This window comes from Lissotriton vulgaris, chromosome 6 (assembly GCF_964263255.1).
Source record: "Lissotriton vulgaris chromosome 6, aLisVul1.2, whole genome shotgun sequence".
Lineage (NCBI taxonomy): Eukaryota > Metazoa > Chordata > Amphibia > Caudata > Salamandridae > Lissotriton > Lissotriton vulgaris.
This window is the reverse complement of record NC_141694.1, coordinates 1596322319-1596346184: the sequence shown is the minus strand read 5'-3', so window position 1 is coordinate 1596346184 and position 23866 is coordinate 1596322319.

The window sequence follows — 23866 nt, the reverse complement described above, 5'->3', positions numbered from 1 at the left end:
GAAAACACGTGAGGAAGAGCTGCCTAGATGTGCGCTGGAGAGGACCGTTCCAACACCCGAAGAGTTCCAGCACCACTGGAAGAAACAGCTCCTCTCGTTGATGAAAATCCAGCTGTGGAGGAAGATCCACTAGAGGGGACAAGTCAAGCTGTGGGGGTGTCTGAAGGGGCTGGTAATTCATTCGATCGAGCTGAGGGAAATCATGACGATAGTGACACAGAATCTGCTTCTGAATGGGGAAGTTGCTGTGAAGGTGATTTGAGTCTGGAACAAGCTGAAAACTGTGATGAGCAGGGTGTGCAAACGAGAAGCAGAGGAGGGAGACACACAGAGGCAAGTTGGCCTGAGAGGCGAAGGCGACTGAATGTAAGATTGGCTTCCGAGAGGGATCTTGCACCTGTATCTAAAGAATCAGACCCGGAAGAGGGAAAGCAGGAATCAGAGCAAAAAGGTCCGAGAAGGTCGAGGAGGGTGAGAGTACCTTGTTGAAGATACGCCACTCCTGAGTGGACCAACCCTTTGACAAATGCCAGGTGTATTGAGGTCCGGGAGGGTAAGGTCAGTGACTGTGACCAGTACGATCCCAAACGTTAAGCTGGAAGTGATACTGTTGGTACCTGGACTGGAAATAGAAGGCGTACTGACACTCACAATTCCTAATCCCCCTTACCTAAGCAAGATACGTGATTTAATCCTGGATAGGCTGATTTTTCCTACATTTGGTCCTGAGATACCGGCTTATGAAGCGGTTGTGCTTCGCATGGAACTTTTGGATTATGTGCTATGTGCAGTTGGAGCAAATATCATTATTGATTATTAAAGAATTTGTAAATAGCTGTTGAACTTACCTAGAGCCGAGTGGAAGAAGAAGAAATTTAGGGACTTCTCTTAGAGGACGGAGAAGAATTAGGGTTGTCTGACGTGATGAAAATTAAGAACTAAAAAGGGGATTTCTGCTTCCAGGTGTGGTTCGAGAACTCTCAAAAGCCAAGAAGGAGACTTTGTGTAGCTGCTGGAAACGAACCACACTGTTCTGAGACCATGGAGGCTGGGAACCCGACTCGTAGGGCTAAGTGCATTGTAGGCACACTTATAGGTGGAGTGATATTCTTTATATTCTTAGTAGTTATAGTTTCTTATTTAGCACCACAAGAGCAGGCAGTGGAGGTCGAGGGAACCCCTACACCTACCACACCTAGCCAGAAAGAGGTCAAAATAGGAGCTGAAAAGGCTTTGCTAGTAGAAGAAAGTCGTAGATTACATGCAGATCTGTCTAAAGGCAATTTTGGGCAAAATACGTATGCTAAGTTGTTGTATGAGTACATTGATGCGATGGATGCGAAAGATTGTTATGTGTGTATGCAACTGCCGGCTTCAGTAGACGAAGGTATTAGATACCATCACCTTCCATTGACTTATGGAATTTCATGTAGTTTGCTGCTTAGCATATTGTATGGGCGAAACCATTTTGAGTATTTCTTTTCGAATTATGATGCTGTGCTTCCGGAAGTCCCTGCTTATAAGCACCTGAATAAGTATGATTATTATAATTCAGAGGACAGACTTGGATATTTTTTCATTCCAACTCAAGAATTAGACACCTCATATGCTCACCGACACAATTTGACATGTTCATTATCAGAGATAGAGAAGAAGTTCATTGAACAAGTGGAAGATAGATACCAAAAGCAAAAACAGTTGCAAGCTTCAGAGCAAGGTAAAGTTGACTGGACAGATGAGGAGAAGTTGCACAAGATAAAAGGAAGTTATGGTTCAATAGCTCTAGGTGAGGTGCAGAAATGGAATTTGTGCCTTCACAGACCACAGAGGTATTATGAAAATGTGTATGTGGGCGATAAAACCTGTGAGCACACTTTCACATTGGAGTATTACACAAAGGATTTCCTGAAGAGTGTGGTACAAGTGATCCCTACTGTGTACTTTGTCTGTGGGAAAAATGCGTACGTGCGGTTGCCGGAGAAGCGGTATGGGACATGTTATCTGGCGATTATTTTTCCCAAGATATACCATACTGAGGACTTTGCTCTCCTGGAGGGAGGACACCAGACGAGGGTGAAGCGGGGAGAGAGTGCTGGTGCGATAATAGGGGATATGTTTGGAGCAGTGATACCCATGTTGGGAGTGATTTTGAATGACGTGAAAATACGGCGGTTTGCAACTGTGGTGGATGAACTGTCAATGAATACAGCTAAGTCTTTAGTGTTGGTTGAGGGTGAGATGTTGTCAATAAGGGCAATGGTTTTACAGAACCGTCTTGCCTTAGACGTCCTTCTAGCAAAAGAGGGCGGAGTCTGTAAACTTTTAAAGGTTCAGGAATGTTGCACGTATATTCCAGATAACTCCAAGGATCTGAAAAAATATATACGCAACATTACTGCCATTCATTATGAAATTGAGGATTTGATGCAAAAGAACGTGTGGGAGAAGGTCGGCAAGGGATTTGGAAATGTTGGAAACTGGTTTGCAAATCTGGGAAGGAGTTTCCTTGGATACGTGTTGAAACCCCTCATCATTGTAGTGGCCTGTGTGATTGAATTGTGGGGTTTGATGAGACTGTACAAGTGGTATAGGTCAAATAGGTTGGCAAGATCGATGAGGATGCCAGAGCAAAGAATGGAGAGACTGCAAGATAGTCAATATCGGAGCTTCAGAGCGCTGGAGATGCTCAAGCGTGGGAAAGTAGCGACAAGTTCTGTTTAGCTCAGTTCCTATCCTGAGTGATGTTGGGGTTGGTGGTGATGACACAGGTCATCAAAGGGGGGAACTGAGAGAGCGCTAAGCCAAAGAAAAAGTTGTAGGGGTGCATCATATTCACCAGTAGTCAGCACCCGCATATATAGAGGATTTATTAATTGTGTTTAAATGTAACGTAGGGCTAAGGATTAATGTGTTAGAAATACATGTAGAGCAATGTAAGTGTTTTTAAAAGCATTAATGCCATATTAACTTAGAAATGTCGTTTGCAGTGAAAGATCATTCTAATTAGGAGATGCTCTATAGATTAACCTTGTATTAGTTGCTTTAGTAAAATTCATTTTGTATTCCTTTAACGTGATAGAATTGCTTAAGTTAGAGGATGTATGTTTGTTTTAAGGATGAAGGCCTAAAGAACGAAATGTATTGCTCGTATTAGAATGTGATACACATAAACGTGCAGAGGCCTAGTTCATGAAAATCGAGTAGGCCGGATTGAAAATGCTTTGCTTGACAATAACCCATAGAAATGTTTTTAAGAAAGCTGTTTTTAGTTAAAGTTAATTGCAACATTATGAAATTGTGAGCCGATTCACATGCGTTCCTTTGCAGGTGCAGGCCTAAGTTGAGATTGTAGAAGAAGGGCCCATTGTGTATGAGTGTTAGGATGGTAGACCCAGACATGGAGAAGTGACTGAGGAATTTAGGGAAGCATCTTGAAGAGAAGACGAGTCTGGGACCCAAGGACGTTTCAACGGACAAGGATGGAGGGATGCCATGGTGGAAATTTTCTGTAAACCAACACCTTCGAGAAGGGAGTACCTTAGGGCGTGGAGTCCGTATTGTGGGGTTTTGTATTAGGGACAGCACCCCGAGGGTGGAAGTAGAGTAGATGGGCTGAGCAGTCAGAGAGAGAGGTTGGTCAGGCAGAGAGTCTAGCTATGATTGAGTAGACTGAAGATGGAGCTTGGAGGAAAGTGAGTGTACTTCTTTGGAAGTCACCACGGCTGACACCTTTGTTAGAAGGGAACCTTGTTAAGTAGGGATGTCACTTAGTATAGTGTAGGGACAGATTAACCTGGATTTATTCCTTTTTTCCAATGCCTACTAAAACGCAGGTCATAGCAATTCTTGTCAGCCTGATGATTCTGGAACTAATTCTTGTATTGTTTCTTAGTCAACTGAGACTTTTCCGTAGGATTATGTATGTAATAGTGCCTGTCTATCTTTTGAATCTTTTGCTGAGGTGTTTATACACCCAATTGTTTTTGGCTTTGTAATACATTTTTGAACTTAGTCCTTAGTCGGTGGTTCTTTGGGGAAGCTATGGGAGTGCATTGAAATGTGTTCACTACTTGTTTAGATAGATTGCCTTCTACACTCTATGACAGGTAAAAAGGTCTAGTCGACCTGTGACGGGATTCTAGATAATGTTATTCTGGTTCTAGAGGAATAATCTAGCCTTTCCAGTTGGTAGCAGAGTAGGATGGTTTATCTTCTGGAGTGAGGATAATCTAGAGCAGGTTAAGATTTCCCCAAGGCCCATAGAGATCTGGCGATGAACGTCCAGAGGACCGCGGACAGAGAATGGCGTTCCATGGAAAATGACGGAAAGTGATGGTGCGGCGGAAAGCATCATGTCGTAAGAGAGTGAGTATGAAAAGGGTCATGCGTGTTAGATTGCGGTGTGCATTGTATTGTTGAGGTGCATTGTCTTGCGGAGTTGAGTGCCTGTAGTGTGAAAGGAGATCAGGTTGTGAGCGCGCGCAACCGGTGAAAATCTTAGGCTCAAGAAGAGTTTAAGTGGTTCGGGTGTATCGAACACCTATAGTAATTGTCAACCATTGTAAGGGGATCATGAGGTACCATTGATCGCCCGCAGGACCAAGATAGGGGGAACGAATGTGTGAGTGTGTGGGTAACGGACGCTGGTCGGAAGTTGCCGTGTGCTTGTAACCTATCAGTTGAGGCGATTGTCCGGTCGTTTCGTGGACAGACATTTGCCAGTTCGGTGACAATTACAGTCAGACTGTGGACGTACAGTCAAGGAAGTGGTTGCTTGGTTGGAGGTGATCATTTCAAGTGTATGATTGGGATGCATGCGTGACCGAGAGACGAGCTGAGAGAGGAGGGGAACTGCTGCGAAGCGGAGGCGAGTGACGTCAGAAGGAGCCGCGCAGGGATAGGGAGGTTAGAGTGAAGCGAGTGACGTCAGGAAAAGAGCCGCGATGGGATAGGGCGGTTAGTGTGAAGCCTCGCTGGGATTGGTGGAATGTCATCGGGAAGTAAAAGAGCGCTGTAAACAAAGAAACGTTGTGGTTTTCATCATGAAATGCTTAAAAGTGTTGCGTATTTGTTTCAAGGGAGAAAAGAAGTTAGAACCTCGGGGTGGGGAAGAGGCTCCACTCGAGGATACGCCAGCTCATTACATGGCCAGGAATGTTGGGTTGCATACCATATTGTGGCTTGAGAACTGGTGTAAGATGACTGATGGAAGTGAGGAGTTGACTTTTCCTAGGTACGGAACGTTTAGATTGGAGGTGCTATACCAGTTAAAAGCGACTATGTCTTCTTTGCGGCCTTTGCCTAGACCAAAGCAGTTTGAACCATTGAATGCTTGGATCAGGGCAGCCTATGAAAAGAATAGAGACAGGAGACAGGAAAGAGTGAAGAGATCAGTCAGGGCGGTCCAAGATGCGAGATGGGATGCACTGGCCAAGAGGTGGAGAGTGCAGACCATCGAAGGAGACAGCCTGTACCCGTTGTTGGTAAATGCAGGGGATGCGCAGAGAAAGAGTACAGAGGATGATGACAGTGAAACGGATGACAGCCTGATAGATAGACTGTTGTCGGAGAGACCACCTCCATATAATCCTGAGATAGAGGGGAGGCCAGTATCAGCAGTGGGCAGGGAAGTATCTGTCGGGGACGGTGGTGTCCTAATGGAGAGCGACTTGGGCCCAAGAGGGGATCGGTCCGGTTCGGTGGAAGGAGAGAGGGCACCTCACCATTCTCCAGAAACGAGAGTAGTGGGAAGATTTACGGTACAGAAGGTACGCAGTGAAGAGGGGGTCAGTTCTCAGAGACTGCCAGACGCACTTACGGTACCTGTCACCATAGGTTCCATAGTATCAGTGTACACTCCAGAACAGACACAAAGAGAGGATCATACCCACAGCGAGGGTCTGCCACAAATAGACAGGGAAAGAAGTACCAGTGAAGGAAGGAGTAACGTGGCAGACGGGTGGAACCAAATGCCACGGCCCATAGAGAGGAGCACCCCTTTGGCAGCATCGGCAGACTCATCTGGAGAGCAGGGGGGTTGGAGAGGACCGATGGATCTGAGAGGACCACGGCCAAGGTCGATTCGGGAATTAAGGCCAGATTTGAGAACCTGGGATACGGTCGTGGATACCCCGAGCGACAGATCGAGGTATGATTGTGGTCATGGAAGCCAGGAGCATAGGGGGTGTCTCACTGCACGTCTAATGGAAGCAGGCACGAATGGGACCGTGGGAGTGAGGAGAATAGGGGAGCATCCCCTCTGGCACCTACAGATAAAAGACAGGAGTGGGATCGCGAAAGCTGGGAAAGAGGAAGGGTTCCCCATAACACACCCGAGGAAGACAGACGAGTGAGTCAGGAATGCAAAGGGAGAGACTCTAGTGAATCCTCTAGTCAAGGTACATTGAGGGCGGCAATAAAAGCGAGGAGAATTGATGTGCTGAGGCTCAAATCAGAGGTGGAGGAAATAGTAGAAGGTACACTGCCTCTAGAGAGAATAGAACTTTATGAACCAGATGAACTGTTGTTCGTAGCGAAAGATGTTACTCGCAGGGCTAGGACAGCCCATGAGAAATTAGTAGAATTAGTGAAGAAATACTCAGTGGATTTGACAAGGACAAAAGCATTGCAGGGTGGCTATAGGCTGCAGTACTCGGACCAAGATCTAGAAGAGAAAAGAGTTATCGGATTAAAAACCCACATCAAAGAATAGATTGTGGGACTCCGAACATGGGTCCAATTGGACAAATGGGAGGAAAGGTGGTCGAGGAAAAAGAGCGGTAGGCGGAGCACTATTGAGACATCTCCTGGAGGGGGGTTGATGAATGTGGCGGCGTACCCCTTGCGGAGGTGGCTCATGGGGGATAGGTACATGTACCCTGGAGTGTGGGAGATCTGGCTGCCTTTACAAACTCATTTCCGAAGTTGCGTGAGAGTCCGGTGGAATGGTACAAGCAAGTAGAGAGGTTTGTTAAGATCTCAAATGTACTGTGGATTGATCTGAACAGATTGTTTGACATTGTGGTTCCAGGAGATCTGTGGATAGCCTGTAAGGTTAGTGTTGAATGGCCCACAGTGGAGCCAGATCGAGACCCTGCCACAAATGGACCCTCACCCAGGGTGATGGTAAAGTATGAGCAGGCGATCACGTGGTTGAAGACCAAGGTACCACCACAGGACATCGACTGGGTGAAAATAGATCGGACTAGGCAGGAACCGAAAGAGACAGTCCATGAATATTATGAGCGATTATTGCAGATATTCAAGCAGTACAGTGGATTGGATGTGATGGATCCAAAGGACATGGGAGAGTTTGTGTCCAAGTTTGTTCTGGGATTGAGACCCGATATCTGTCTCATGATACAACAACATTTAATTTGTTGGCAGAACAAGCCTCTGGACGAGATTCTGAGGTACGCGAGGTACTGCAGCGATGAGATAGACTCTAAGACCAGGAAGCTCAAGGATAAACTGATGTTAGTCCAGATGCAACCGGGAGGACAGGGTCAGTCAGGAAATGGAACCTTAGGAAGAAAATCGGGTGGTCAGAAAAGGGACAGTGAGGATGGTCCAAGGCCAAGGATAGATCTGGCGACTTTGAAAAAGACGACTAAGTGTCATCAGTGTCATGAGGTCGGACATTGGAGACGCGAGTGTCCCCATAATCCGGAAAACCAAGTACAGGAGGAAGAGGAGGAGGAGGTTCAGGCTCCTCCGGCGCCAAAAGTAACAGTAGCCAAATTCAAGGTGGCCAAAGGGGGGGCTTCAGCTCCTAGGGCTCCGGTTTCCCAGCCACCGAAGATTGTGTCAGGGAACAAGGTTTACCAGCAGATGCCTTTTATAGTTGAAGGGGACGAATACTATTACATTGACCCAGTGACAGGACGGTGCCTGAGTGGAGAGGAGGACTGTACCCTCGGGGAAGTATTGGAGGTAGACCAGAGGGGACCATTTGTAGAGGCTGATGTGGCTGGACACCCCACTACCTTTTTGGTAGATACTGGTGCTACCCGTTCTACCGTACGGTCTGCAGTAGTCCCTAACCTACCCCTTCCCGGACAGACCATCCAAGTTGTAGGAGTTGCAAACAGAAGGATGACGAACCCACTGACTGAGCCAGTCCCAGTAAAAATAGGAAGCTTCAGGGACAGACACCAGTTTGTGGTGTGCAATTCCAGCCCTGTGTGTCTGTTAGGAAGAGATCTCCTGTGTAAGCTTAACTGTACCATCTATTGTACACCTAGGGGAGTAGAGTTACAAACGAATGATGATGATGCTGCCTTTAAGGTTGCAAACACACATGTGTGCATAGAATTGTATCCTGCGTTAACAGTGGAGGAACTCCCCTGGGATTTGCGGGCGACAGTCAGACAGGAGGTGTGGGACTTTACAGGAGAAGAGATCGGCTTAATCAAAGGAGTAGAGCCAGTTAAGATTCAAGTGAGACCGAAGGCCGAGTTTCCAAGAACACCCCAATACAAGTTGACACCGGAAACTATTGCAGGAATAAAACCTGTGATCGAATCCATGATTAGACAGGGAATTCTGAAAGACGTCATGGGCAGTCCATGTAACTCCCCGATCATGGGTTTGCAGAAGCCTAGCGGGAAGTTCAGGATTGTGCAGGATTTAAGAAAGGTGAACAACATAGTTGTTCCCTGTTGTCCAGTGGTACCGAATCCTTCAGTGATATTGTTTCAGATACCGCACCAGGCTGAGTGGTTCACTGTGATTGACTTGTGTCAAGCTTTCTTTTCTTTTTGCGTTTAAGCTGGAAGATCGCGTGTTAACATGGTGTCGTATCCCTCAAGGGTATACAGAGAGCCCATCGATCTTTAATCAACTGCTGAAAAGGAATCTTGAGAGTCTAGTACTACCGCGGAACTCGGTTCTCGTTCAGTACATAGACGACCTCCTTGTTGCGTCAGAGACAGAAGATGCTTGTAGAATTGACACCATTGCCTTGTTGAACCATTTGGCAGAAAATGGGCACAAGGTATCCCCCAGCAAACTACAGTACTGTCTCTCTGAAGTACAGTATCTGGGTCACAGGATAGAGAAGGGGAAAAGGAAAGTGTCTCCTGACAGAATAGAGGCCATAATGAAAATGATGGTGCCCACGACCCAGAGAGAGGTTAGAATGTTTTTGGGGATGGTTGGCTACTGTCGCCAATGGATTGCCAATTTTTCCCTGAAGGCGAAACCATTGCAGAAACTGACGCACAAGGATGTGAGTGATCCGGTACCATGGGACACAGACTGCATGATGGCTTTCCTTGAGTTGCGAGAGGACTTGTGTCGTGCTACGGCTCTGGGAATGCCTGATTACAACAAATCATTTTCATTGTTCTGTTGTGAGCGAGAGGGGTGTGCTTTGGCAGTGTTAACACAAGATCATGGAGGTGTCCGTAGACCAGTTGCTTATTTCTCGGCTACCTTAGACCCAGTAGCCGCAGCGTTACCCGGATGTCTCAAATCCGTTGCTGCAACAGGTGTCAGCATTGAAAGGTGTGAAAGCATTGTGATGGGACATCCACTGATGGTACATGTTCCACATACAGTGGAATTGTTGATGACCAGGACCAAGACGCAGCACTTGACCAATAATAGGCTCACACGCTACGAGCAAGTCATACTTGCCGCTGAGAATGTGACCCTTAAGAGGTGCTCGGTTTTGAATCCTGCTACGTTAATGCCTTTACCAAATGCCTTGGATGATAATTGTGAAGACCACGATTGCCTTGAGGTGACTGAACTGTGTACCAAACCCAGACCGGACATTGTTGATGAGCCCTTGATGGACCCTGATGAAATTTACTTTGTCGATGGCTCATGCGTAAGAGACAATGCTGGCCAGTTGAGAGCAGCTTTTGCTGTCTGTACCATTCATGGGATAGTCGAAGCGGCTTGCCTGGAAGGAGTACACTCCGCTCAAGTGGCTGAGATAATTGCGTTGACACGTGCCTGTTTGGCAGCAGACCAGATTCGGATCACCATATATACTGACAGCCAATATGGGTTTGGGGTGGTTCATGACTTCGGTCAGTTGTGGTCTCAAAGGGGTTACATGACATCGTCAGGTTCCCCTATCTGGAATGGAGAATTTGTCAGGTTATTGCTGGAGGCTTTGCAGGGTCCAGCAGAGATAGCGGTGGTAAAATGCACAGCACATAGCAAAGGTAATGATTTTGTGTCCCTGGGAAATCGTTATGCTGATGAAGTTGCACGCTACTGTGCTGAACAGGGATACTCATTTACTGACCAAATTGTCGAAGGGACACAGGGAGGGAATGAGTTAAACATGATACTTGAAGTGGCTGATACATGGGATGAACTGAGAAAAATGCAGGAACAAGCATCAGAGTACGAGAAAAGGGTGTGGGAGACTTCTGGTTGTGTCAGAGGAGAGTTGGACTTGTGGATTTCGGCTGACGGGAGAGCTGTGTTGCCCAATGAGCTGGTGAGTCCGATGGCACGACAGATACATGGTCCTGTACATCTGGGAAGAGATGCAATGATGCGAGTGTTCAGGCAGACTTGGTATAATCCCAAGTTTCGAACGGCTGCGGAAGCAGTATGTCAGAGGTGTGTTACGTGTCAACAAATGAATGTCGGGAAAAGGACACCAGTCACACTGACTCACATTGGAAGGTCCGGTGGACCTTTTAACAGGATGCAACTGGATTTCATTGAAATGCCAAGGTGTAATCGCCTCAGATATGTCTTGGTGATTGTGTGTGCGTTTTCCAGGTGGGTTGGGGCATACCCAACTCGTAGGTGCGATACACTCACAGTAGCAAAATTATTGTTGAGGGAGTTAGTGCCGCGATTCGGGGTTCAGACCTCTTTGGAATCGGACAGAGGGACGCATTTTAACAGTGAAGTTGTGAAAATGCTCTGCTCTGCACTGAACATTGACCAGAGACTGCATTGTAGCTATCGACCGGAGGCTTCTGGCATAGTGGAGCAAATAAACGGAACACTCAAGGCCCGAATGGCAAAGGTGTGCTCATCTACGTCCCTGAAATGGCCAGATACATTGCAGTTGGTGTTAATGAGCTTGTGTAGTACGCCAGACAGGAGGACAGATCTCTCACCCCACGAGGTGTTGATGGGGAGGGCTATGAGATTGCCGTCCATCCCCTCAGCAGCCTTGCTAAATATCACAGATAATCTGATTCTTGATTATTGCAAAGGACTTTCTGATGTCATTCATTCTGTGTCTCTTCAGGTGCAAACGGCTGAAATTCTGACCTCTAAAGACCTCTGTCACGACCTGTGTCCAGATGACTGGGTCTTGGTTAGAAAACACGTGAGGAAGAGCTGCCTAGATGTGCGCTGGAGAGGACCGTTCCAACACCCGAAGAGTTCCAGCACCACTGGAAGAAACAGCTCCTCTCGTTGATGAAAATCCAGCTGTGGAGGAAGATCCACTAGAGGGGACAAGTCAAGCTGTGGGGGTGTCTGAAGGGGCTGGTAATTCATTCGATCGAGCTGAGGGAAATCATGACGATAGTGACACAGAATCTGCTTCTGAATGGGGAAGTTGCTGTGAAGGTGATTTGAGTCTGGAACAAGCTGAAAACTGTGATGAGCAGGGTGTGCAAACGAGAAGCAGAGGAGGGAGACACACAGAGGCAAGTTGGCCTGAGAGGCGAAGGCGACTGAATGTAAGATTGGCTTCCGAGAGGGATCTTGCACCTGTATCTAAAGAATCAGACCCGGAAGAGGGAAAGCAGGAATCAGAGCAAAAAGGTCCGAGAAGGTCGAGGAGGGTGAGAGTACCTTGTTGAAGATACGCCACTCCTGAGTGGACCAACCCTTTGACAAATGCCAGGTGTATTGAGGTCCGGGAGGGTAAGGTCAGTGACTGTGACCAGTACGATCCCAAACGTTAAGCTGGAAGTGATACTGTTGGTACCTGGACTGGAAATAGAAGGCGTACTGACACTCACAATTCCTAATCCCCCTTACCTAAGCAAGATACGTGATTTAATCCTGGATAGGCTGATTTTTCCTACATTTGGTCCTGAGATACCGGCTTATGAAGCGGTTGTGCTTCGCATGGAACTTTTGGATTATGTGCTATGTGCAGTTGGAGCAAATATCATTATTGATTATTAAAGAATTTGTAAATAGCTGTTGAACTTACCTAGAGCCGAGTGGAAGAAGAAGAAATTTAGGGACTTCTCTTAGAGGACGGAGAAGAATTAGGGTTGTCTGACGTGATGAAAATTAAGAACTAAAAAGGGGATTTCTGCTTCCAGGTGTGGTTCGAGAACTCTCAAAAGCCAAGAAGGAGACTTTGTGTAGCTGCTGGAAACGAACCACACTGTTCTGAGACCATGGAGGCTGGGAACCCGACTCGTAGGGCTAAGTGCATTGTAGGCACACTTATAGGTGGAGTGATATTCTTTATATTCTTAGTAGTTATAGTTTCTTATTTAGCACCACAAGAGCAGGCAGTGGAGGTCGAGGGAACCCCTACACCTACCACACCTAGCCAGAAAGAGGTCAAAATAGGAGCTGAAAAGGCTTTGCTAGTAGAAGAAAGTCGTAGATTACATGCAGATCTGTCTAAAGGCAATTTTGGGTAAAATACGTATGCTAGGTTGTTGTATGAGTACATTGATGCGATGGATGCGAAAGATTGTTATGTGTGTATGCAACTGCCGGCTTCAGTAGACGAAGGTATTAGATACCATCACCTTCCATTGACATATGGAATTTCATGTAGTTTGCTGCTTAGCATATTGTATGGGCGAAACCATTTTGAGTATTTCTTTTCGAATTATGATGCTGTGCTTCCGGAAGTCCCTGCTTATAAGCACCTGAATAAGTATGATTATTATAATTCAGAGGACAGACTTGGATATTTTTTCATTCCAACTCAAGAATTAGACACCTCATATGCTCACCGACACAATTTGACATGTTCATTATCAGAGATAGAGAAGAAGTTCATTGAACAAGTGGAAGATAGATACCAAAAGCAAAAACAGTTGCAAGCTTCAGAGCAAGGTAAAGTTGACTGGACAGATGAGGAGAAGTTGCACAAGATAAAAGGAAGTTATGGTTCAATAGCTCTAGGTGAGGTGCAGAAATGGAAGTTGTGCCTTCACAGACCACAGAGGTATTATGAAAATGTGAATGTGGGCGATAAAACCTGTGAGCACACTTTCACATTGGAGTATTACACAAAGGATTTCCTGAAGAGTGTGGTACAAGTGATCCCTACTGTGTACTTTGTCTGTGGGAAAAATGCGTACGTGCGGTTGCCGGAGAAGCGGTATGGGACATGTTATCTGGCGATTATTTTTCCCAAGATATACCATACTGAGGACTTTGCTCTCCTGGAGGGAGGACACCAGACGAGGGTGAAGCGGGGAGAGAGTGCTGGTGCGATAATAGGGGATGTGTTTGGAGCAGCGATACCCATGTTGGGAGTGATTTTGAATGACGTGAAAATACGGCGGTTTGCAACTGTGGTGGATGAACTGTCAATGAATACAGCTAAGTCGTTAGTGTTGGTTGAGGGTGAGATGTTGTCAATAAGGGCAATGGTTTTACAGAACCGTCTTGCCTTAGACGTCCTTCTAGCAAAAGAGGGCGGAGTCTGTAAACTTTTAAAGGTTCAGGAATGTTGCACGTATATTCCAGATAACTCCAAGGATCTGAAAAAATATATACGCAACATTACTGCCATTCATTATGAAATTGAGGATTTGATGCAAAAGAACGTGTGGGAGAAGGTCGGCAAGGGATTTGGAAATGTTGGAAACTGTTTTGCAAATCTGGGAAGGAGTTTCCTTGGATACGTGTTGAAACCCCTCATCATTGTAGTGGCCTGTGTGATTGGATTGTGGGGTTTGATGAGACTGTACAAGTGGTATAGGTCAAATAGGTTGGCAAGATCGATGAGGATGCAAGAGCAAAGAATGGAGAGACTGCAAGATAGTCAATATCGGAGCTTGAGAGCGCTGGAGATGCTCAAGCGTGGGAAAGTAGCGACAAGTTCTGTTTAGCTCAGTCCCTATCCTGAGTGATGTTGGGGTTGGTGGTGATGACACAGGTCATCAAAGGGGGGAACTGAGAGAGCGCTAAGCCAAAGAAAAAGTTGTAGGGGTGCATCATATTCACCAGTAGTCAGCACCCGCATATATAGAGGATTTATTAATTGTGTTTAAATGTTCTGTAGGGCTAAGGATTAATGTGTTAGAAATACATGTAGAGCAATGTAAGTGTTTTTAAAAGCATTAATGCCATATTAACTTAGAAATGTCGTTTCTAGTGAAAGATCATTCTAATTAAGAGATGCTCTATAGATTAACCTTGTATTAGTTGCTTTAGTAAAATTCATTTTGTATTCCTTTAACGTGATAGAATTGCTTAAGTTAGAGGATGTATTTTTGTTTTAAGGATGAAGGCCTAAAGAACGAAATGTATTGCTCGTATTAGAATGTGATACACATAAACGTGCAGAGGCCTAGTTCATGAAAATCGAGTAGGCCGGATTGAAAATGCTTTGCTTGACAATAACCCATAGAAATGTTTTTAAGAAAGCTGTTTTTAGTTAAAGTTAATTGCAACATTATGAAATTGTGAGCCGATTCACATGCGTTCCTTTGCAGGTGCAGGCCTAAGTTGAGATTGTAGAAGAAGGGCCCATTGTGTATGAGTGTTAGGATGGTAGACCCAGACATGGAGGAGTGACTGAGGAATTTAGGGAAGCATCTTGAAGAGAAGACGAGTCTGGGACCCAAGGACGTTTCAACGGACAAGGATGGAGGGATGCCATGGTGGAAATTTTCTGTAAACCAACACCTTCGAGAGGGGCGTACCTTAGGGCGTGGCGTCCGTATTGTGGGGTTTTGTATTAGGGACAGCACCCCGAGGGTGGAAGTAGAGCAGATGGGCTGAGCAGTCAGAGAGAGAGGTTGGTCAGGCAGAGAGTCTAGCTATGATTGAGTAGACTGAAGATGGAGCTTGGAGGAAAGTGAGTGTACTTCTTTGGAAGTCACCACGGCTGACACCTTTGTTAGAAGAACCTTGTTAAGTAGGGATGCCACTTAGTATAGTGTAGGGACAGATTAACCTGGATTTATTCCTTTTTTCCAATGCCTACTAAAACGCAGGTCATAGCAATTCTTGTCAGCCTGATGATTCTGGAACTAATTCTTGTATTGTTTCTTAGTCGACTGAGACTTTTCCGTAGGATTATGTATGTAATAGTGCCTGTCTATCTTTTGAATCTTTTGCTGAGGTGTTTATACACCCAATTGTTTTTGGCTTTGTAATAAATTTTTGAACTTAGTCCTTAGTCGGTGGTTCTTTGGGGAAGCTATGGGAGTGCATTGAAATGTGTTCACTACTTGTTTAGATAGATTGCCTTCTACACTCTATGACAGGTAAAAAGGTCTAGTCGACCTGTGACGGGATTCTAGATAATGTTATTCTGGTTCTAGAGGAATAATCTAGCCTTTCCAGTTGGTAGCAGAGTAGGATGGTTTATCTTCTGGAGTGAGGATAATCTAGAGCAGGTTAAGATTTCCCCAAGGCCCATAGAGATCTGGCGATGAACGTCCAGAGGACCGCGGACAGAGGATGGCGTTCCATGGAAAATGACGGAAAGTGATGGTGCGGCGGAAAGCATCATGTCGTAAGAGAGTGAGTATGAAAAGGGTCATGCGTGTTAGATTGCGGTGTGCATTGTATTGTTGAGGTGCATTGTCTTGCGGAGTTGAGTGCCTGTAGTGTGAAAGGAGATCAGGTTGTGAGCGTGCGCAACCGGTGAAAATCTTAGGCTCAAGAAGAGTTTAAGTGGTTCGGGTGTATCGAACACCTATAGTAATTGTCAACCATTGTAAGGGGATCATGAGGTACCATTGATCGCCCGCAGGACCAAGATAGGGGGAACGAATGTGTGAGTGTGTGGGTAACGGACGCTGGTCGGAAGTTGCCGTGTGCTTGTAACCTATCAGTTGAGGCGATTGTCCGGTCGTTTCGTGGACAGACATTTGCCAGTTCGGTGACAATTACAGTCAGACTGTGGACGTACAGTCAAGGAAGTGGTTGCTTGGTTGGAGGTGATCATTTCAAGTGTATGATTGGGATGCATGCGTGACCGAGAGACGAGCTGAGAGAGGAGGGGAACTGCTGCGAAGCGGAGGCGAGTGACGTCAGAAGGAGCCGCGCAGGGATAGGGAGGTTAGAGTGAAGCGAGTGACGTCAGGAAAAGAGCCGCGATGGGATAGGGCGGTTAGTGTGAAGCCTCACTGGGATTGGTGGAATGTCATCGGGAAGTAAAAGAGCGCTGTAAACAAAGAAACGTTGTGGTTTTCATCATGAAATGCTTAAAAGTGTTGCGTATTTGTTTCAAGGGAGAAAAGAAGTTAGAACCTCGGGGTGGGGAAGAGGCTCCACTCGAGGATACGCCAGCTCATTACATGGCCAGGAATGTTGGGTTGCATACCATATTGTGGCTTGAGAACTGGTGTAAGATGACTGATGGAAGTGAGGAGTTGACTTTTCCTAGGTACGGAACGTTTAGATTGGAGGTGCTATACCAGTTAAAAGCGACTATGTCTTCTTTGCGGCCTTTGCCTAGACCAAAGCAGTTTGAACCATTGAATGCTTGGATCAGGGCAGCCTATGAAAAGAATAGAGATAGGAGACAGGAAAGAGTGAAGAGATCAGTCAGGGCGGTCCAAGATGCGAGATGGGATGCACTGGCCAAGAGGTGGAGAGTGCAGACCATCGAAGGAGACAGCCTGTACCCGTTGTTGGTAAATGCAGGGGATGCGCAGAGAAAGAGTACAGAGGATGATGACAGTGAAACGGATGACAGCCTGATAGATAGACTGTTGTCGGAGAGACCACCTCCATATAATCCTGAGATAGAGGGGAGGCCAGTATCAGCAGTGGGCAGGGAAGTATCTGTCGGGGACGGTGGTGTCCTAATGGAGAGCGACTTGGGCCCAAGAGGGGATCGGTCCGGTTCGGTGGAAGGAGAGAGGGCACCTCACCATTCTCCAGAAACGAGAGTAGTGGGAAGATTTACGGTACAGAAGGTACGCAGTGAAGAGGGGGTCAGTTCTCAGAGACTGCCAGACGCACTTACGGTACCTGTCACCATAGGTTCCATAGTATCAGTGTACACTCCAGAACAGACACAAAGAGAGGATCATACCCACAGCGAGGGTCTGCCACAAATAGACAGGGAAAGAAGTACCAGTGAAGGAAGGAGTAACGTGGCAGACGGGTGGAACCAAATGCCACGGCCCATAGAGAGGAGCACCCCTTTGGCAGCATCGGCAGACTCATCTGGAGAGCAGGGGGGTTGGAGAGGACCGATGGATCTGAGAGGACCACGGCCAAGGTCGATTCGGGAATTAAGGCCAGATTTGAGAACCTGGGATACGGTCGTGGATACCCCGAGCGACAGATCGAGGTATGATTGTGGTCATGGAAGCCAGGAGCATAGGGGGGTGTCTCACTGCACGTCTAATGGAAGCAGGCACGAATGGGACCGTGGGAGTGAGGAGAATAGGGGAGCATCCCCTCTGGCACCTACAGATAAAAGACAGGAGTGGGATCGCGAAAGCTGGGAAAGAGGAAGGGTTCCCCATAACACACCCGAGGAAGACAGACGAGTGAGTCAGGAATGCAAAGGGAGAGACTCTAGTGAATCCTCTAGTCAAGGTACATTGAGGGCGGCAATAAAAGCGAGGAGAATTGATGTGCTGAGGCTCAAATCAGAGGTGGAGGAAATAGTAGAAGGTACACTGCCCCTAGAGAGAATAGAACTTTATGAACCAGATGAACTGTTGTTCGTAGCGAAAGATGTTACTCGCAGGGCTAGGACAGCCCATGAGAAATTAGTAGAATTAGTGAAGAAATACTCAGTGGATTTGACAAGGACAAAAGCATTGCAGGGTGGCTATAGGCTGCAGTACTCGGACCAAGATCTAGAAGAGAAAAGAGTTATCGGATTAAAAACCCACATCAAAGAATAGATTGTGGGACTCCGAACATGGGTCCAATTGGACAAATGGGAGGAAAGGTGGTCGAGGAAAAAGAGCGGTAGGCGGAGCACTATTGAGACATCTCCTGGAGGGGGGTTGATGAATGTGGCGGCGTACCCCTTGCGGAGGTGGCTCATGGGGGATAGGTACATGTACCCTGGAGTGTGGGAGATCTGGCTGCCTTTACAAACTCATTTCCGAAGTTGCGTGAGAGTCCGGTGGAATGGTACAAGCAAGTAGAGAGGTTTGTTAAGATCTCAAATGTACTGTGGATTGATCTGAACAGATTGTTTGACATTGTGGTTCCAGGAGATCTGTGGATAGCCTGTAAGGTTAGTGTTGAATGGCCCACAGTGGAGCCAGATCGAGACCCTGCCACAAATGGACCCTCACCCAGGGTGATGGTAAAGTATGAGCAGGCGATCACGTGGTTGAAGACCAAGGTACCACCACAGGACATCGACTGGGTGAAAATAGATCGGACTAGGCAGGAACCGAAAGAGACAGTCCATGAATATTATGAGCGATTATTGCAGATATTCAAGCAGTACAGTGGATTGGATGTGATGGATCCAAAGGACATGGGAGAGTTTGTGTCCAAGTTTGTTCTGGGATTGAGACCCGATATCTGTCTCATGATACAACAACATTTAATTTGTTGGCAGAACAAGCCTCTGGACGAGATTCTGAGGTACGCGAGGTACTGCAGCGATGAGATAGACTCTAAGACCAGGAAGCTCAAGGATAAACTGATGTTAGTCCAGATGCAACCGGGAGGACAGGGTCAGTCAGGAAATGGAACCTTAGGAAGAAAATCGGGTGGTCAGAAAAGGGACAGTGAGGATGGTCCAAGGCCAAGGATAGATCTGGCGACTTTGAAAAAGACGACTAAGTGTCATCAGTGTCATGAGGTCGGACATTGGAGACGCGAGTGTCCCCATAATCCGGAAAACCAAGTACAGGAGGAAGAGGAGGAGGAGGTTCAGGCTCCTCCGGCGCCAAAAGTAACAGTAGCCAAATTCAAGGTGGCCAAAGGGGGGGCTTCAGCTCCTAGGGCTCCGGTTTCCCAGCCACCGAAGATTGTGTCAGGGAACAAGGTTTACCAGCAGATGCCTTTTATAGTTGAAGGGGACGAATACTATTACATTGACCCAGTGACAGGACGGTGCCTGAGTGGAGAGGAGGACTGTACCCTCGGGGAAGTATTGGAGGTAGACCAGAGGGGACCATTTGTAGAGGCTGATGTGGCTGGACACCCCACTACCTTTTTGGTAGATACTGGTGCTACCCGTTCTACCGTACGGTCTGCAGTAGTCCCTAACCTACCCCTTCCCGGACAGACCATCCAAGTTGTAGGAGTTGCAAACAGAAGGATGACGAACCCACTGACTGAGCCAGTCCCAGTAAAAATAGGAAGCTTCAGGGACAGACACCAGTTTGTGGTGTGCAATTCCAGCCCTGTGTGTCTGTTAGGAAGAGATCTCCTGTGTAAGCTTAACTGTACCATCTATTGTACACCTAGGGGAGTAGAGTTACAAACGAATGATGATGATGCTGCCTTTAAGGTTGCAAACACACATGTGTGCATAGAATTGTATCCTGCGTTAACAGTGGAGGAACTCCCCTGGGATTTGCGGGCGACAGTCAGACAGGAGGTGTGGGACTTTACAGGAGAAGAGATCGGCTTAATCAAAGGAATAGAGCCAGTTAAGATTCAAGTGAGACCGAAGGCCGAGTTTCCAAGAACACCCCAATACAAGTTGACACCGGAAACTATTGCAGGAATAAAACCTGTGATCGAATCCATGATTAGACAGGGAATTCTGAAAGACGTCATGGGCAGTCCATGTAACTCCCCGATCATGGGTTTGCAGAAGCCTAGCGGGAAGTTCAGGATTGTGCAGGATTTAAGAAAGGTGAACAACATAGTTGTTCCCTGTTGTCCAGTGGTACCGAATCCTTCAGTGATATTGTTTCAGATACCGCACCAGGCTGAGTGGTTCACTGTGATTGACTTGTGTCAAGCTTTCTTTTCTTTTTGCGTTTAAGCTGGAAGATCGCGTGTTAACATGGTGTCGTATCCCTCAAGGGTATACAGAGAGCCCATTGATCTTTAATCAACTGCTGAAAAGGAATCTTGAGAGTCTAGTACTACCGCGGAACTCGGTTCTCGTTCAGTACATAGACGACCTCCTTGTTGCGTCAGAGACAGAAGATGCTTGTAGAATTGACACCATTGCCTTGTTGAACCATTTGGCAGAAAATGGGCACAAGGTATCCCCCAGCAAACTACAGTACTGTCTCTCTGAAGTACAGTATCTGGGTCACAGGATAGAGAAGGGGAAAAGGAAAGTGTCTCCTGACAGGATAGAGGCCATAATGAAAATGATGGTGCCCACGACCCAGAGAGAGGTTAGAATGTTCTTGGGGATGGTTGGCTACTGTCGCCAATGGATTGCCAATTTTTCCCTGAAGGCGAAACCATTGCAGAAACTGACGCACAAGGATGTGAGTGATCCGGTACTATAGGACACAGACTGCATGATGGCTTTCCTTGAGTTGCGAGACGACTTGTGTCGTGCTCCGGCTCTGGGAATGCCTGATTACAACAAATCATTTTCATTGTTCTGTTGTGAGCGAGAGGGGTGTGCTTTGGCAGTGTTAACACAAGATCATGGAGGTGTCCGTAGACCAGTTGCTTATTTCTCGGCTACCTTAGACCCAGTAGCCGCAGCGTTGCCTGGATGTCTCAAATCCGTTGCTGCAACAGGTGTCAGCATTGAAAGGTGTGAAAGCATTGTGATGGGACATCCACTTATGGTACATGTTCCACACTCAGCGGAATTGTTGATGACCAGGACCAAGACGCAGCACTTGACCAATAATAGGCTCACACGCTACGAGCAAGTCATACTTGCCGCGGAGAATGTGACCCGTAAGAGGTGCTCGGTTTTGAATCCTGCTACGTTAATGCCTTTACCAAATGCCTTGGATGATAATTGTGAAGACCACGATTGCCTTGAGGTGACTGAACTGTGTACCAAACCCAGACCGGACATTGTTGATGAGCCATTGATGGACCCTGATGAAATTTACTTTGTCGATGGCTCATGCGTAAGAGACAATGCTGGCCAGTTGAGAGCAGCTTTTGCTGTCTGTACCATTCATGGGATAGTCGAAGCGGCTTGCCTGGAAGGAGTACACTCCGCTCAAGTGGCTGAGATAATTGCGTTGACACGTGCCTGTTTGGCAGCAGACCAGATTCGGATCACCATATATACTGACAGCCAATATGGGTTCGGGGTGGTTCATGACTTCGGTCAGTTGTGGTCTCAAAGGGGTTACATGACATCGTCAGGTTCCCCTATCTGGAATGGAGAATTTGTCAGGTTATTGCTGGAGGCTTTGCAGGGTCCAGCAGAGATAGCGGTGGTAAAATGCACAGGACATAGCAAAGGTAATGATTTTGTGTCCCTGGGAAATCGTTATGCTGATGAAGTTGCACGCTACTGTGCTGAACAGGGATACTCATTTACTGACCAAATTGTCGAAGGGACACAGGGAGGGAATGAGTTAACCATGATACTTGAAGTGGCTGATACATGGGATGAACTGAGAAAAATGCAGGAACAAGCATCAGAGTACGAGAAAAGGGTGTGGGAGACTTCTGGTTGTGTCAGAGGAGAGTTGGACTTGTGGATTTTGGCTGATGGGAGAGCTGTGTTGCCCAATGAGCTGGTGAGTCCGATGGCACGACAGATACATGGTCCTGTACATCTGGGAAGAGATGCAATGATGCGAGTGTTCAGGCAGACTTGGTATAATCCCAAGTTTCGAACGGCTGCGGAAGCAGTATGTCAGAGGTGTGTTACGTGTCAACAAATGAATGTCGGGAAAAGGACACCAGTCACACTGAGTCACATTGGAAGGTCCGGTGGACCTTTTAACAGGATGCAACTGGATTTCATTGAAATGCCAAGGTGTAATCGCCTCAGATATGTCTTGGTGATTGTGTGTGCGTTTTCCTGGTGGGTTGGGGCATACCCAACTCGTAGGTGCGATACACTCACAGTAGCAAAATTATTGTTGAGGGAGTTAGTGCCGCGATTCGCGGTTCCGACCTCTTTGGAATCGGACAGAGGGACGCATTTTAACAGTGAAGTTGTGAAAATGCTCTGCTCTGCACTGAACATTGACCAGAGACTGCATTGTAGCTATCGACCGGAGGCTTCTGGCATAGTGGAGCAAATAAACGGAACACTCAAGGCCCGAATGGCAAAGGTGTGCTCATCTACGTCCCTGAAATGGCCAGATGCATTGCAGTTGGTGTTAATGAGCTTGTGTAGTACGCCAGACAGGAGGACAGGTCTCTCACCCCACGAGGTGTTGATGGGGAGGGCTATGAGATTACCGTCCATCCCCTCAGCAGCCTTGCTAAATATCACAGATAATCTGATTCTTGATTATTGCAAAGGACTTTCTGTTGTCATTCATTCTGTGTCTCTTCAGGTGCAAACGGCTGAAATTCCGACCTCTAAAGACCTCTGTCACGACCTGTGTCCAGGTGACTGGGTCTTGGTGAGAAAACACGTGAGGAAGAGCTGCCTAGATGTGCGCTGGAGAGGACCGTTCCAACACCCGAAGAGTTCCAGCACCACTGGAAGAAACAGCTCCTCTCGTTGATGAAAATCCAACTGTGGAGGAAGATCCACTAGAGGGGACAAGTCAAGCTGTGGGGGTGTCTGAAGGGGCTGGTAATTCATTCGATCGAGCTGAGGGAAATCATGACGATAGTGACACAGAATCTGCTTCTGAATGGGGAAGTTGCTGTGAAGGTGATTTGAGTCTGGAACAAGCTGAAAACTGTGATGAGCAGGGTTTGCAAACGAGAAGCAGAGGAGGGAGCCACACAGAGGCAAGTTGGCCTGAGAGGCGAAGGCGACTGAATGTAAGATTGGCTTCCGAGAGGGATCTTGCACCTGTATCTAAAGAATCAGACCCGGAAGAGGGAAAGCAGGAATCAGAGCAAAAAGGTCCGAGAAGGTCGAGGAGGGTGAGAGTACCTTGTTGAAGATGCGCCACTCCTGAGTGGACCAACCCTTTGACAAATGCCAGGTGTATTGAGGTCCGGGAGGGTAACGTCAGTGACTGTGACCAGTACGATCCCAAACGTTAAGCTGGAAGTGATACTGTTGGTACCTGGACTGGAAATAGAAGGCATACTGACACTCACAATTCCTAATCCCCCTTACCTAAGCAAGATACGTGATTTAATCCTGGATAGGCTGATTTTTCCTACATTTGGTCCTGAAATACCGGCTTATGAAGCGGTTGTGCTTCGCATGGAACTTTTGGATTATGTGCTATGTGCAGTTGGAGCAAATATCATTATTGATTATTAAAGAATTTGTAAATAGCTGTTGAACTTACCTAGAGCCGAGTGGAAGAAGAAGAAATTTAGGGACTTCTCTTAGAGGACGGAGAAGAATTAGGGTTGTCTGACGTGATGAAAATGAAGAACTAAAAAGGGGATTTCTGCTTCCAGGTGTGGTTCCAGAACTCTCAAAAGCCAAGAAGGAGACTTTGTGTAGCTGCTGGAAATGAACCACACTGTTCTGAGACCATGGAGGCTGGGAACCCGACTCGTAGGGCTAAGTGCATTGTAGGCACACTTATAGGTGGAGTGATATTCTTTATATTCTTAGTAGTTATAGTTTCTTATTTAGCACCACAAGAGCAGGCAGTGGAGGTCAAGGGAACCCCTACACCTACCACACCTAGCCAGAAAGAGGTCAAAATAGGAGCTGAAAAGGCTTTGCTAGTAGAAGAAAGTCGTAGATTAC